Consider the following 5,296-nt stretch of genomic DNA (forward strand, 5'->3'; position numbering starts at 1 on the left):
TATACCCAAAGATGGTTACATGTTTTAAACTCTCATTTTAATCATTGAAACTTTCTTAGAGGATGTTAAAATAGTTGTTATTCACGGACTATTTTCATCAAAGCGATTTTCAAGTTATTGAAATAATCAACATGACTTTCATCACGAGTAAAGATGAACTTTGCTAAATAAAAAGCTTACCAACACATATTTCGAGAAATATATAAGCGAGATAAACTCGGGTCCAAATAACAAATGTGAATATAATTGAAGTCTATATAGCAATACGACTTTTGTCTCAAAATAGGATATATAATAGATAGACTTTTGAGTGATAGACAAGTTCAAGTCTTCACATACCTTTTCTTGATGAAGTTCCACAAGTTTCCTTGAGTAGTTCTCCGTCTTCAATCGATCAACGTCGTGGAGTCTAAGGCTCAACTACACTTGCTATCCTAATCCGAGACTTAGCTATAAGTAGACTAGAAATCAAGACTTATAGTTTTGGCAACTAAACTTGACAAACAAGCTTGAGATAGAAACGCTTACGAGTTCGACCGAGATATGCTCTAACAAAGGGAAAAACTTGTAAATGCGCCTTTGAACCTGTATCAGAGACATTTCTATAGATTTATATGTGCTAGGGCTTCACCCAGCTGAACTCTCAGTATTATATACATATTTACCCATTACTTATATTGTATTTGTATCTATGTTAAATCTGCACTGATCGGACAGCTCCTAGATGGATTGTCCACTAGTATAGATCAATATTATCTCCAGAATGCACTGGCGCTAGTTGCAATTCCTATCAAGATATTCTCTGACTATACAGAATATATGTTTAGAACATATTCTTGTTCCTAAGAAGATATCAATATCGAACCTAGTCTAAGTAGCAATAATTTCACAACTGAATTCCTTGAACTCGTTTCATATATTTGGACTCTCATTAAGTAATTGAACATCGTCTCGAGTCGCAGAACTTCCACGGTTGAATTTCTCGGACATGTTAAATTGGTCAGCATAATGCCAACATAGATATTATGCAACACTAAACATTTCACGTTGTTGCAACAACATCTCCCACCTCTCGCCAAGCTTGCTAGATTGACCATCTTTACTTCTCGTCCTTGGCCAAGATTGGCTAAGCTAACAATCCATGTCAACATGTCCACCCTTGTCAATTCGGTCTTGTCCAAGCTTGGCCGAGCTATCTTAGGCCACAACATGATGGCCAGCTATCAATTCGTCCATGTCCAAGCCATCTTGGGCTACGCACTGTGGTAATACTCTTTTAATCTCAGTCGAGTCATAATCATAGCAGCTACATCATGGCTTGGACAAAACAAGAAGTAGTCCGTGACTCCACTATATTTCTACGAGAAATTAAAACATGTTACATGGGGGTATTTTCATGGGGTATTGATATGGTGGTTTATAACAACATGCGGCGTGGCAACACCCTATGATGAGAAAGTGACGAGTAATGTTGACGGTTAAGAGCAGTTGTGAGATGATTGAGTAATGGTCTACAAGTTTCCATAACTCCCATGGCATAACGGGCGTAGCTTTACCATTACCTCCACTATATCCATCTCTTCACGACCTCCACTACTTACGAGGAAAGCAATGTGTATCCATAACAACAATAAATAGACTCATTCTCTATTATTCAAGGACAGAACAAGCTTACCATTCTCAAGCTATGATCTTTTATAGTTCGACCTCACACAGAAATACAATCACCACTGATTTCCTCAACTTTCTCGGCTTTCCCTCCCATAAAGTCAACCCATCTTCTCTCTTTGTAACCGAAGCAAAACGTGAAGGACAACTTCTTGGTTTAGGCTCGTTTTGTACGATTTTGATCCTCGAACCTAAAGAAAGTACTTCAACATTATATTGTTTACTCTAGAACTAAATTTAGGTACAAACAGATGCCAGCGACCCTGAGAATACACTTTTTTTTCCAAACTAATTGTGGGATTACCAATTCCAATGCCATTGGTAGTCGAATATCAACCAGGCACAATTTTGGAGGGTTTCAAGATGTGCTCCAGGAAAAAGCGGATATTTTTCTCTCTTGTGAATTATTAAATCAGGGGACCAAGTTTTCTTAATTAATTAGGCAACTCTTAAGAAAAACCAAGATCCAAGCTCTTATAATGGTACAGATACGAACAATAATTATGATCCACGACTTTACTTGGCAAGTACATTTGTGATGATTTATCTTTTTTATTTTGATTGGTTCGTGTAGTATGAACTAGCAAGCTACTTTGATTTTTTAATTCTTAGGTTTGTGTAGTTTAACGATTTGAGTCTCATAGTTTATTATTGTATCGTCATTAGATATTTTCTTTGAATCCTGGTTAGTTTTGATTAAGATTGATAACTTGGAAAGTCAATAATTCTTGGTGAGAGTGGTTTAGAAAAAGTAAAAAAATAATGGTAATCATATATCTTCTTGTAGAGGCATGGAGATAGTTGTGAGTAGAGAACTAATGGTTATTGTATATAGAGGTGTGCAAAAGTACTATCCAAAACAATGAGAAAACTCTTGGAACCGAATTTTATTCTCTATAATTTGAATCGATATAAATATCTAATATTTTGTTGATGTTTCGGAATGTTTGGTACTAAATTAACGCATAACTAATATAGTTTTTTCCATTTAATTGTATATTGTATTAATATGCGTACTCAAAAAGGAATGGGAAAAGTAACACAGTATCAGAGTCTCAATTAAGAAAAGATATAACTTGCGCGTAAAAAAAATATTGCATCAAAGGGAGCTCAAATTATTTTCTCCCAATGTCGTTTAAATGTCAAAGGCGACCATGGTACTAATTAACCACCCTAGACAATTTTTTGGATTACCAACGATATAGCAGGGTGCCAATGAAAACAAGGAAGATTCACAAAAGTTCAGAGCGTCCAATACTCACGGAGTAACTATCATACTAGTTACAATATCAAACGTGGTTTACATACTTTACAAATCCATCTGGACGAAACTCTCAGTTATGTGTAAGTAGCAGGTATATATATATTCCACAAGCGATGAAAGTTTATGATACACCTTACGCAACAGACTAGTACAATGTAGTTCGTGACAAAACTACGGCCATGCATCATGGTTGGGTGTTTCGTTTGGCTATCGCTTAAATATAGTCAAGCGAAATGAGAGAGACATTGCCCCTCATTATGGGAAATGAACATTGCTTAGTTTATTGAGACAGATAGTCGGTTTTGTATTTTGTTTCCGATATATAGGAAAATTTGGAAAATTCCTAAAATTTAGATATGACAAATCAAAAAAATGCACGTGGAAACTAAAATTTTGTCCAAAACCATACGAAAACACACGGAATTCCGTGGCTCATCGCTTAGCTTAGGGTGGATCAAATGTGATTCACCTTTTAACGAAGGGAAACAAAATGGCCACATTGAAGCCAAGAAAAAGGCTATAATAATTAGATTTCGCCCCAATTAAGTTATAACAAAGAAAAACACCGACCATCTTACTTTGCCTGATATAATACATTCTTTTTGCTTTTCGGTAAAGGAAACTAGGTCGCCTACAGTTTAGGACTCTAGGTATGGACTAAGGGCAATTCCTATGGCAATGGACAAACTCAAACATTTGTTGAGCCACGTGGATGGTCAAAGAGGATAATCCACTACGGAAAAGAAGTGAGCGATAGATAAATAAACGCGCGACCGAGAATCTGGCGCTGGCGTCCGAACTACAAGCGCTGGCGCTGTTGAGAATGACGCCAGCGACAGCATTAGAGACGCCAGTGTTTGAGACACGACCGCCAACGACAACTTGTCAACGGTCACCGGAACGGCTAGTTTCCGTTTCCACCTCTATAAATATGACTCGAATTTGATCTCACAAATACACCCAATCTTTCATCCGATCAATCTTTTCTTAATTTCAATTACTTTTAATTTTCAACCATGAATTCTGATTTTGATTCTTCTGAGGAGGATATGGAGATGGATGACATGTTATACGAAGAAGATGAAGAAATGTGTATCGAGTTTTTGCATCAAATGGATGAAGATGCAGATCAAGATAGAAGAAGACGAAATTTTATGTTACAATTACAAATCGGGATCATACCAAAGCCTTTAGAGACATATGAAGTTGCGACTAGAAGATGAACGTGGAGGAATTGATATTTTTACCACGAAAAGATGATGCATGATTATTTTAATCATGACTGTGTGTATTCAGGGACGATTCCGCATGGGCCGCAACTTGACGCAAAGGATTATTTCCGAGCTTTGTCAGGTACAACCTTTATTTAATTATCAGTATGATGCACGACATATACGAGGCTTTAGTCCCGAAAAAAAGGTCACTGCGGCCCTCCGTATACTTTGTTACGGGGTACCAGCGGATTCCACGGATGATTACATCCGTATTGGGAAAACAACCGCCTTTAGGTATCTCAAATTGTTTTGTGAAACAATAGTTGAGCATTTTGGTTCAACCTTTTTAAGAAAGCCTACTCAGGAAGATGTCCAAAGAATAACTGCAGAAAACACCGAGAGGCGTTTTCCAGGAATGCTAGGTAGTCTTGATTGCATGCACTGGACGTGGCATGCGTGTCCGGTAGAATGGGCAGGCCAATATAAAGGTCATTATCCAAAACCAACTGTAATTTTGGAAGCTTCAGCTACTTATGATTGTTGGTTTTGGCATGCCTTTTTTGGACTCCCGGGCTCAAATAACGACCTCAACGTTTTATATAAGTCACCATTGTTTGAATATCTTAAGAATTGGGTCGTGCCGCACTGTAATTTCACCATCGACGATCATCACTACACTCAGGGTTATTATCTAGCAGGCGGAATCTATCCAGAATGGTCAACTATGGTTCAATCTTATAAACAGGTAGGATTTGGCCCGACGACTTCGAAGGATATGCAGTACTTTAACACACAACAAATGGCATGAAAAAAGATGTTGAACGCGTTTTTGGCATATTGAAAAGGAAGTTTGCCATCATATCTGGCCCGACGCGCTTTTTTGATATTCAAGAAATGAACAAAATTATGCTGACTTGTATCATTCTGCATAACATGGTCATTGAAGAAACCAGGCGTAACCCAACCTGGACTAGTTTTCCAGATGAAGATTTGATTCCGAATCTTGTGGTGGAGCATGGGCGTCCGGCAAGAGAATATAGACTTGCCACTGAAAGACTCCACAATTGGAGAATCTATGCACAACTAAGACAAGATTTAACAAAGCACCTTTGGTCTTTAAAAGGAGCACCAGACGGTGCGGGGGGGGGGG

Source organism: Papaver somniferum, chromosome 4 (genome assembly GCF_003573695.1).
Source record: "Papaver somniferum cultivar HN1 chromosome 4, ASM357369v1, whole genome shotgun sequence".
In the NCBI taxonomy this organism is placed as follows: domain Eukaryota; kingdom Viridiplantae; phylum Streptophyta; class Magnoliopsida; order Ranunculales; family Papaveraceae; genus Papaver; species Papaver somniferum.